This window comes from Primulina tabacum, chromosome 16 (assembly GCF_025594145.1).
Source record: "Primulina tabacum isolate GXHZ01 chromosome 16, ASM2559414v2, whole genome shotgun sequence".
In the NCBI taxonomy this organism is placed as follows: domain Eukaryota; kingdom Viridiplantae; phylum Streptophyta; class Magnoliopsida; order Lamiales; family Gesneriaceae; genus Primulina; species Primulina tabacum.
In genome coordinates, this window is record NC_134565.1 from 22,419,438 (window position 1) to 22,432,080 (window position 12,643).

The window sequence follows — 12,643 nt, forward strand, 5'->3', positions numbered from 1 at the left end:
TTCTTACATATGATTTTTTCTTTATACTACTGTTATTACATGTAAAATATTGTATAGCTTTGCAGTTGGGTTTTGTCATCACCAAAAAGGGAGAAATTGTTAAGAAACTATTATTACCCAAGAATTTTGGTGAGTGACAAAACCAAACAGCACTTCACTGTTTCAAGAAACAACTGCACATTGTCTGTGTAACAGGTATCAGTTCAACCGCTTAGTTCAATCAACCGATCTACTTCTCAACCTGCTAAAGCATAGAGAGTCTAACCACAACCAGTTTGCAGTAAATGAGCAATCAATCGTTTGTTGTAAAGAAGATCTGGCTGATTCGAAGACGTTTTTAAGAGAGCTACTTATTGCTCACTTAATACAAGACATTCTTTGACCGGATCAGCACATTTAATGGTTTGCACCGATTCAAAGTCAACTAGTTTATGCAACAGTCCCGAGAATGATCTGCATTTATAACCACCCCAGAAAATGAAAGATCATTTATATCTTACAAGTATCTGTGGGTAAAAACAGATTTTACAAACGGTAACTCTGAAGCAACTCATCAAGCAACAAGATTCAAAGCCTCACTAGAAAAAAAACATTAAATGCTCATCTAAGAACATTTAATACGGTTGCAGCTGATAGTGATATAGCTTACTTTTGTTGCAGGTTAATGTTACTCATACCGACCATTGAGAAGAACGTCTATATTAACAGAGAAGGTAGTATGCAACAGAGAGATCAATAATGCTAAAAACTATTCTATTCACTGAAGTAAAATTTTCATAAGCTTGCATACTCCACAGATTTAGAGCGCTATCAAAGTCTATATATTTCATCGCTCATTCAGCACGCTAAAAACAGAAAGATACTCGATCATTCAAGGATCATCTTCGTGCTACCTACATCAGATTGTTTATTTACATCAGTAACCTTTTGGTTATTTGATTAAGTCGTGGTGTCTGGTGAACTAAGTGCTCTCAAAATCCAGAAGTGTAAAGTGATCGCTAAGAGTTCCAAAATAGGCAGTCTGATAAGTCCTGATTAAAGTGGGCTGTTGCAAAGAGTTTTGTAAAGCCAAAGTCTTTTAGTAGAATCATTTCTAAAGAGAAATAAGGGGTGACGTAGGAGTCTTCAATCTCCGAACATCCATAAAAAACTTGTGTTTTTTATTTCTCGCAAACACTTACTTTTCTAGCTATATTTTGTTGATATGCCTGCCAACGGTTTGAAGCTATCATTGGAAGTTGTGAACCGTTTTCTGCACTTAACAGTGGTTCACATTTCTAACAGTTTTGAGATGAATTTTCAACCGCCTCAAAATGGTTGAAAACAGAATTTAAAAGCAAAAATTTGAAAGAGTTCATTCACCTCCCCCACCTCTCTAAACTCTTTCCCGATCCCATCAGTAATCCTTCGTAGAAACCGAACAAACATTTTGTTAAAACATATAAAAGATATGCAAGCTGAATGTGTAAAGAAAACTTTTTTGGTGGAAACATTTTATCAAACACTTGGAAAACAATATTTTGGCATTTGAAATACACATAAAATGATTCAACAATGCATCTTAAAAGCAGTAGCAAGTAAATAATAACAATAAATAAATAGATACGAATTTTTTTATGGTGTTCGGAGATTAACAAATCCTACGTCACCCCTTCTTCCCATTGTGAAATATCCATTAGAAGACTTTGATTTATACAACAATTTGTACAAATCCATTTCAACTTAGGACTTATTGTTGGATCTCGGTTTTCTACTCACCCAAACGCAGCGGAAGTTTTAAAAAATTTTGTATTTATTTTGACAATCAAAATATGTTTTGCCTTATGCGCTCGTATGATTTTAACAAAAACATACATAGGATGTTTAGTAACATACCTTTAGTGAACAATTTTCACTTGGCTCCAACTACGCCGGTATAAGCGAACGTAGCTCTTGTTGTAAATCCCACGTACGTTCTTCAAATATCTTTTCTTCAATCTCCTAATCCGGTCCACAACCGAATTACTTGTTCCTCTTCTAACTTGCACTAGAAAGTGTAGAAGATATTTTGCGTTGAGATAGAACACAAAGAAAAATCGACCCAATACCTATCCAATAAAGTGGCCGAAACTTCCTTGCAAAAGAAGAAAAAAATTTCGAGAGCAGCAATTGGTTTTTCAAAATTGGAGAGCAAGTTTCGAATCTTCCCAATTAATAAGAATAAAAAATATTCTTATTATTTCTTTAACCATCATTTACTTAATTAATTTATTTAGTTAAGTAAACAAAATATTTGGAAGATTATGCTTGTGGATTCTCGAAAATCTCACCATTCAAATTAGTGGAGGATTTGATTTAGGTCAAAAATTTTAGAATAAAAAAATTCCATGACCTAATTACCATAATTAACATTAATGAGCTTGATTAATTAATTGGACTAGTCCAACTAGTTTAATTAATTAATCAAAGTCCATTAAAAACTTTAATTATTTAGTATGTTGGACTTGTACTCCTACAAGCCCATTAAACATACTTCCCACTATATTTAATTTAATATTTAATAAACTCAACTTTTGAGTTTAATAAATTAAATCCTTTAATTTGATAAATTCAACTCCTTGAATTTATTCTCTCCAAATTTCAAAAATCAACTTCTTGAATTTACTATCTCATAAATTCAATTCGGAATTGAATTTATTTTCTCAAAATTTAATTATCATAAATTCAACTCCTTGAATTTACTATATCATAATATAAATTCAACTCCTTGAATTTATTCTCTCAATGTTTTCTATAAATTCAACTCCTTGAATTTATTATCTCAACGGGGACAAAATAATCCAGTACTTGTGTGACCCTCAATGGTTCAGAGATACAGCTAGCCGTGGGTTCACAACTCTTTGTGATTCAGGACATAATCCTTTATTCGGGCTTACCCTTATTTAGCCACATTCTTTTCATCAACACCTTGATCAAGAATGTCAGAACTCATTTCTGATTGCACCCATCGGATCATGATAAGAGCGTCTAGTAGCATCGCCCCATGATCCCCTAGGTATCACTGATAGTGCCTGCAAGAACCAGTCGATTATGATTAACGTACAGTATGGTCCCTTCATCTCATATAACCCGATCGAATCTGCAACCATTGGTACATCGAGGGTTGCATAATAATTCGATAACTATGTGATAACTATAAATAGTGGCATCGCATGTACGGTTGGAAAACTCCTTCTCTAACGTACATCTCATACTCTGGCCAGAGATTCCACGCACTATAATTTCATCAGATCACATAGGATATCCACACCCGCATGTGAGCGGTGAATCCCCGACTACAATGCACTGGCTCCTATATGTGTTGCAACTGTACCCAACCTCGCCACCTGATAACTCTCCTGGAGCCGGTAAACGAGTCAAAGCACAGCCCTAGCATATAGAGCCTCAGTGTTGTCCCGAGTCGTAAGGACTAATGGTGTACAATCATAACCACGGACTTATCCTCTCAATGAATGATAACCACTTGGAAAGTCCGAGGGAGGGTTGTTCGGTATAATCATCATATGACTACCCATCTGCATGTTTGGACATCTCTATGCCCTTACCAAGAAACGCAGTATACAACACACAGATGCTAGTCTCGAGCTCAAGTGGCCTTTATCCCTGTTTTAGGCGGCTGAATCGACTAGGAACGAATTTAAAATATGCAGTGTTTACAAATGAGTTTCAACATCGAATTACGATTCATTTGTATTAAAGCATAATCAAGGACTTTATCTATGCTGTTTGCATGGGTATACAGATAAAGTATAACGACACCATTAAAAGTTAAATTATATTAAAATAAAAATTGTTTATTTCACTTGAGTCAATAAATTTCCTAGCCAACCGTTGGCTTGTAGGGCATCTACTCTAACAATCTCCCACTTGCCCTAGAGCCAACTACCCTTAATCCCATTGCTTCGCGATGCTTTTCAAACAATGGTCCTGGCAAGGGCTATGTAAGTGGATCAGCAACATTATTTGCAGAGGGGACTCTTTCGACTGATATGTCTCCTCTTCCCACAATCTCCCGTATGATGTGGTACTTCCTCAGTACATGTTTGGATCGCTGATGAGACCTTGGTTCCTTTGCTCGTGCAATGGCACCAGTGTTGTTCCAGTACTACGGGACTGGATCAACTCCATTAGGAATAACGTCCAACTCTTGGACAAAATTCCTCATCCAAACTATCTCTTTGGCTGCATCAGATGCAACAATGTATTTAGCTTCAGTAGTGGAATCCGCAACGGTGTCTTTCTTGGAACCTTTCCAAGAGACAGCCGCACCATTAAGCATGAATACAAAGCCAGAGGTCGATTTCGAATCATCTACGTAACATTGGAAGCTAGAATCAGTGTAGCCTTCCAATTTCAATTCTCCACTCCCATAGACCATGAACAAGTTCTTAGTGCTTCTCAAGTACTTAAGAATATCTTTCACGGCCTTCCAATCCATTGGACCAGGGTTCGCCTGATATCTGCTTGTAACATTTAGAGCGTAAGAAACATCAAGACGTGTCGATATCATACCATACATGATACTACCAATAGCTGACGCTTATGGAATACATGTCATCATCTCTATCTCTTCATCAGTTTTGGGACACAAAACTTTAGATAGAGTAACACCATGACATATTGGTAAGTATCCTCTCTTGGACTCTTCCATAGGAATCGTTTCAAAATGGTATCGATATAAGTGACTTGGGTGAGTCCCAGCATCCTCTTTGATCTATCTCTATAGATTTGTATTATCAATACATAGGATGCTTCACCCATGTCTTTCATGGAGAATTTACTTGCTAACCATACTTTAGTTGATTGCAGTAATCCTACATCATTCCCAATGAGCAGGATATCATCAACATAAAGTACTAGGAATGTCACTGCACTCCCACTAACTTTCTTGTACACACACGGTTCCTCAGGATTCTTAGCAAAACCAAACTCTTTGATAGTGCTATCAAATCTGAGGTTCCAACTCCTTGACGCCTGCTTGAGATCATAAATTGATATCTTAAGTTTGCATACCTTATGCTCACTTCCTACTGATTTGTATCCCTCAGGTTTAGACATATAAATTTCTTCTTTGATGTCTCCATTGAGGAATGCAGTCTTTACATCCATTTGCCATATCTCATAGTCGTACCATGCTGCTATGGCTAGTAGTATTCTAATGGACTTAAATATAGCAACTGGTGAAAAGGTTTCCTCATAGTCAACTCCTTGCCTTTGAGTATATCCTTTTGCAACAAGTCTTGCTTTTAAGGTCACTACCTTCTCATCCACCCCAAGCTTTCTTTTGTAGATCCATTTGCATCCTATGGGAACGATTCCCTCAGGTGGATCCACTAATGTCCAGACTTGGTTTGAATACATAGAGTCCATTTCTGACTGCATGGCTTCAAGCCATTTGGTTGAATCAGTATCAGATATTGCTTCTTTGAAATTCATTGGATCACATCCAACACAATGCTCATCGTGGCTTTGTTCATGAAGAAGCGTATATCTTTCATGCGGTCTAATAACCCTATCAGACCTTCTAGGAGCTTGTACTTCAACTACTGGTTCTTGGAAATGGGTTAAACTTCTACAGTTGAGGGAGTATCTTGAATTTCTTCAAGTTCTATCATCTTGCCTTTTCTATCTAATAGAAATTTCTTTTCCAAAAAGGTGGCATTTCTTGAAACAAACATTTTTGCTTCATTGGGACGATAGAAATAATACCCAACAGAATTCTTTGGATATTCTACAAAGTAGAACAATGTGGATCTACTATCCAATTTGTCTCCCACTGTCTGCTTCACGTAAGCAGGACATCCCCATATTCTCTCGTAAGAATATTTGGGAGTTTTCCCATCCATATCTCATATGGTGTTTTATCAACTGCTTTAGCGTAGACATTATTCAACAACATTGCCGCAGTTTCAAGCGCAAAGCCCCAAACGATGTAGGCAATTCAGTGAATCCCATCATGGATCGAACCATGTCCAACAAGGTTCGCTTACGACGTTCAGAAACACCATTCAATTGTGGTGTTGCTGGTGGAGTCCACTGTGAGAGAATCTTATTCTCTTTTAGATAACCCAAAAATTCAGACTTCAAGTATTCTCCACTTCGATCAGATCGAAATGCCTTAATACTTCTTTTTAGCTGGTTTTCTACTTCAGATCTGAATTATTTGAACCTTTCAAATGCTTCTGTAGAACCCGTAAATCAGTCTACGTATAAGCCATGCATAATTCTAGATTTTTAAAATTTATTGATTTCATTGCATGATTATTTTAAAAGCATTTTTTTGAAGTTAATTATTTTATTATTTCATGCAGTAGTTTGATTTTTATCATTTCAGTTATTTCAGTGAGGCCGGAGTGGAGTTGGAGCTTTGAGATAGAATTTAAGATTCAAGAAACATTTCCAGAATTATTTTAGCTAGCAAGTAAGTTCATTTAAGTTAATAATGAGGTTTGGGGATTTAATTTAGTTACTTGAGGTGAGTAGGAAATAAGTTCATTTAAGTTCCAATAATTAAGGGTTTAATTCACTAAATTAATTATAGGATTAGTGAGGCTTTTAAGGGTTATTAATTTACTAGATAATCAACATTTTCCCTTCCTTTTATAGAGAAGATTTTGGCCACCCCTAATTGCTAGAGCATTACCATGCCAACTCATCACCCTTTTGACCCATTCTTTTTGGTGATTAACATGCTAATCTTTCTTTTATTATTAGTCCACCTTAATTAATTAATTATTGAGCATTATCCTAACCTAGTCCTAGCCTTGCATGTTCGGCCACTTGCATTCTAGAATCATCCAACATATCATTTGATAGCAACCATAATTCAAATTTCAAAACTAGTAGACTTGGTCTTGCTTGTTCCCCATTATATGGCAACCACTCCCTCACTCCCCTAACCAATATTATCCTCCCCTCTCCACCGAATTCAGAGTGTATGTGAGAAGAAAAAAATCGTAGGTTCATAGCTTTTAAGAGGAGAGAAATCGAGCAAGGTAGACAAGAAAGCTAGATCGCACCACTCCTCCGCGCCGCGTCGTCGTCGTTTCGTTCGTTTTCTTTCAAAACGAAACCAGGCATGCATATAATCTTTCTTGCTCTTCAATCAAGTCCTACTATTATTTTTTAAACATCATTTGTACATGATTTTATACAAGAAAACCGAAATATACCTCAAGCCTTTTCGAAATGCATGTGCAGATTTTTTTTCGACTTTCATGGCAGCTTCACGGTTTTCTCAAGTTTTGTGGTTTCAGGTGGATGGTTCGATTCCAGGCTCACTAGGCTACATCTAGACACATACTAGGGTGTGTCAAGACTGTGATGGTCCATTCAAACAAACCCCATACATGACAGAAATCGAAAATAACAGCAGCTTCTCTTCCTTGCCATTTATGTTTCGAAATTCTGTGTGTGCTGTCAAAGGAGAAAGGATCTGATCTTGGCTGTCCCAAGGACCTATAGCCATGGTTATATCACTTCCCTAGCATGTCTAAGACATGACTAAGTTGCCCTTTTGGTGGCTCGGTCCATGGTTCATCGGTTTTTAAATCAAAAGCAAGAACAGCCCCCTCCCCTCTTGGCCCCTTCGGTTTTGACAGCACATGTACTTCGAGTTGGTTGGTTTGGTGTGGATCTTGGTTGGCCTATGGCCCTTAGCCACGGTTCATACCATGCCACTAGATGTCTAGATCGTGCCATGGTGAATCAAATGGCCACTGGAACGACACGAGACAGCAATCAAAACAAAACACTACACACGCACGCATGAGGGCCCTCGGTAAGAACTTTCGGGTGGTTGCTGGAATGAGGCGAATTGTGGCTGGCCTAGGGCCCTTAGCCATGGTTCAAATCATTCCTTGGGACGTTGTGGAGAGGCTTTGGTCGGTGGTTCAAGCCCCAATGGCCAAAAGTCTCGCAAACGACGCGATGCAAGCAAGGTTGCAGCTGCTGGAAATTTACAGCAAGTTGTTGTGTTGGGTCGGAGGCTCGTTTGAGTTCTTGGTTGGCTTTTAGCCTGTGGCCTTGGACTGGACAGTGCCTCATCAAGTTATGAAGGTCGTGTTTTTGACCGTTCGTGATTCGGATCATTTTTGAGGTCGTACGAGAATTTACGGTGCGATGTGCCAAATTGACTCTCGAAAGAGCGTTTCTTGTTTTGGCCTCCATTTCACCTAGATTTCGACCCTCATCATTTTAGGAGCATTAGTTCATAATTTTAAGCGTATTTTAATCATGACTATACGTCGGTTCAGTGTTGGTTCGGGTGGTTCGGAGTCATGATTAAATACGAAGTCGGTAGACGTAATTGTCGCATTTTCAAACGTAAATTGCATGGTTGGTCAAGTTTAAGCTATTGCATATTTTTCATGACAGTTAGGTTGCAGCGAGCCTGGGGACGATCCAATCCAATCCAGTTGGTAAAATTACAGGATTTTTTATTACGCCAGTTAATTATATTACGTGCATGAAAAATAGAAAATACTTATTTTTGAGATTTATGCGATATGGCTTGTGGTCAATTCACTATTATGGGAGCATTATTTTATACGGTCGCCAGTGACCGATCAGTTCAGTTTGGTACCACCCGGTCGCCAATGACCGGTCAGCTCAGTTCAGTTTTATACTCCCCGGTAGCCGGTTACCGATCAGTTCAGTTCAGTGCAGAGGCCACAGGCGTAGACCATAATCTCAACAGAAAATTTTTACCAGTTATTTCAGTACAGGGCTCCAAGGAGCAAACATTTTTACTATGATTTCAGTTCAGTTATGCACGTATTATAATTGCTCAGTACAAGTTATTTTCAGTATGCCTCATGACATGATATTTTATCCCATGCACATTTTACTTCAGTATTTACTCGTTACCTACGATATTTGCATGCTGAGTCTTTAGGCTCACTAGACTTGATTGTTGTAGGTACTGATGAGGCCAGGGCCGAGGGCGGGGACCAGTGAGCCAGCTTGGGTTGGCAGTAGTGGCAACCGAGGACCTCAGTTTCAGCACTTGCCATTTTTTTTATGCTCAGACATTTTATCAGCTGTTGAATATTTTTAAATTGTTATTTTCAGCAAACTTTATTTTCTTCCGCTGCTATATTTTTTTTTAAAAAAAAACATTGAACTTGATTCATCAGTTGATTTTATGGTTGAGGCACTCCATTTATTATAAAAGAAAAATTTTTAATTTTTCCGCAAATTTTCAAGCAAGGGGTTTTCGGGCCTCGACAGCTTCAGATTTGTGTTTCATCAAAATATACATACCAATACCTCGAATGGTCATCAGTAAAGGTAATGAAGTAGGATTGCCCATATTTTGTGCTAACACTTAGCGAGCCACAAATAACTGTGTGGATCAAATCCAACAGACCATGCGCACGTTCCACGTTTCCATTGAATGGAGTTTTAGTCATTTTTCCTTTTAGACAGGACTCACAAGTTGGTAGAGAATTTATGTCTGACAAGTCAAACATGCCTTCTCCCACTAGCTTGTGCATCCTTCTTTGGGAAATGTGACATAGTCTAGCGTGCCATATTTGTGAGGGATTTGGATCATCTAACTTTATTTTGTTTGTTGTTGAAATTATGTTTACTTGGACATTCACTTATCATTTCCAGAACATTTCTGGCACATATAATTTCTTATGTCCGGACTTCTTGCAGTGAAATAAATATGTTCTAACTTATCGGGCTTTGTAGGCCTTTTAAGTGTCTTTCAGAGTTTGCCTCTTATTGGGATTGTTTTTCTTGTGAGGGCAAAACATTTCTTTCCCTTACCTTGTGGGTCATTTTTCGTCTGACGAAAGGCCCATTATAAAAACAACAATTTTTCTTATTTTATGGTGATCTCATAAGTTATAAGCATATTGACTAGCTCTTCAAGGCTATCAAATATCTCATTAAACTTGAAGTTCACCATAACCCCGTCAAATGAGGAAGAGAAAGACAACAAATTGATGTTATCAATTAACTCGTTAGGAATCACATATTTCAGGCCCACCACATTTTCAATAAGCCCAATCATATGTACACCACGCTCATGGGCCAGAGCCCCATCTTGCACACATGTAGTCATGAGCTTTTAAAATGGTGTTCATCACTGTACGAGTTTCATGTACCATGCAACTCTTGCATGTTTATTCGAATGTCAGCAACATTCAACATTTTCTCAAACTGTCCCTACAGTTCATTTGACATAAAAGTGAGCACATCACACTTTAGCTTGCATACTATGATTCTGCTATCTTGCATGCTTTGTCAGTTCAGCAGGACTGACATTAGTGTGTATATCATTTTCTCCGAATTTAGAACAATTTTCCCAACCAGTCTTGAAAATTAGATTTAGCTTGTTAATAATAAAAATGGATTACGTGACAAAATCGAAAATATACTGATATGGAAACAGAATAATGGTTGCTGATTATTTTAAAATAATTTTAAGATATAAAATATGGATTTTATTTTATAAATCTCCCTCCCACTATTTTGACATTTCCACCACCCTCTGATGAAAAAGGGAAATCGTATTTCCTTAGTGGGCACGTAGAGTCCAATTAGCCAATTATAATCCCGAATAATATCAGCCAATTATAATTTCTAAAAGGTGGAGTCCAATTGCATCCCTATGCAACCTCCACGTGTTTTGCCTCACGTTTAATAAGGACCCAATAATATGACGTCGTTTATTTTCACGTGTCAAACCAGCCCATCAATATTGAATTGTAGTGGACGGTCGCCATGAGTTCCCCCAATAATATGAGCCGAAGTCATGGGAGTTCCACTCAATTCACATCATATGTCCGGTGGAAGTCACAGCTTTCCGGCGTACAGGCCTCCCCAATAATATGAGCCAGACACTATCCGCGGGTAGCAATCAACATGCAACCACGGTTGATGGAAGGCAAGGAAAAATTAAACTCTTTTAATTTTTACTTTTTCAGTTTGATATAAATTTTGAATCATATTCAAAATGAGGGATTTTAATTTTAAAATTGTCTCATCATTTTAATTTAAAATCGCGTGCCACGAGTTTGTATGTTTGCCGGATTCATGCAACTATATTATATAATAATATACATACATGCATACTACTATATATCACATATATCATAATATGACATTCAACAATAAATAAGGATGATCGATCGCCAACACTATTAGATCCATGTGAGCCATACATGGATCCAGGTCCAAACCTAGGTGAATGAAGGGATGCAAATGCAACAATTACAAAAGCTTCCAATATTTTACATGTCTTCATCTTGATCATCGGGCCCACCATCTTCCAGTCTTGATCTCCCACTATTTCTAGTAATTACATTTAAATAGCCATGGCACATAAGGGATACATCTCATGGGGTGGGAACGGGCCATAAACCAGGCCCACTTTAATAATATCAAATATTAACAAAACGAATAAAACAGTAAAATATCCTAACATACACCTAACACATTGGTCAAGGTTCTCGATCATCCTTCATGCATTTAATATCAAATATTAACATCAATTAATTAAACAAATTTAATTAACTGATCAATCATATATCTAATAATTTATCACAAACCACCACAATTATTAAAGAATTTAATAAATTAAATAAACCCCTTTATTTAATTTCCAATTAAATCAATAATAATTGATTTCTTGTAAAACTCATTTTTACCATAAATAATTAACCTTGGTTCTGATATCACTGTTGGATCTCGATTTTCTACGCACCCAAACGCAGCGGAAGTTTTAAAAAATTTTGTATTTATTTTGACAATCAAAATATGTTTTGCTTTGGACGCTCGTATGATTTTAACAAAAACATACATAGGATGTTTAGTAATATACCTTTAGTGAACAATTTTCACTTGGCTCCAACTACGCCGGTATAAGCGAACGTAGCTCTTGTTGTAAATCCCACGTACGTTCTTCAAATATCTTTTCTTCAATCTCCTAATCCGGTCCACGACCGAATTACTTGTTCCTCTTCTAACTTGCACTAGAAAGTGTAGAAGATATTTTGCGTTGAGATAGAACACAAAGAAAAATCGACCCAATACCTATCCAATAAAGTGGCCGAAACTTCCTTGCAAAAGAAGAAAAAAATTTCGAGAGCAGCAATTGGTTTTTCAAAATTGGAGAGCAAGTTTCGAATCTTCCCAATTAATAAGAATAAAAAATATTCTTATTATTTCTTTAACCATCATTACTTAATTAATTTATTTAGTTAAGTAAACAAAATATTTGGAAGATTATGCTTGTGGATTCTCGAAAATCTCACCATTCAAATTAGTGGAGGATTTGATTTTAGGTCAAAAATTTTAGAATAAAAAAATTCCATGACCTAATTACCATAATTAACATTAATGAGCTTGATTAATTAATTGGACAAGTCCAACTAGTTTAATTAATTAATCAAAGTCCATTAAAAACTTTAATTATTTAGTATGTTGGACTTGTACTCCTACAAGCCCATTAAACATACTTCCCACTATATTTAATTTAATATTTAATAAACTCAACTTTTGAGCTTAATAAATTAAATCCTTTAATTTGATAAATTCAACTCCTTGAATTTATTCTCTCCAAATTTCATAAATTCAACTTCTTGAATTT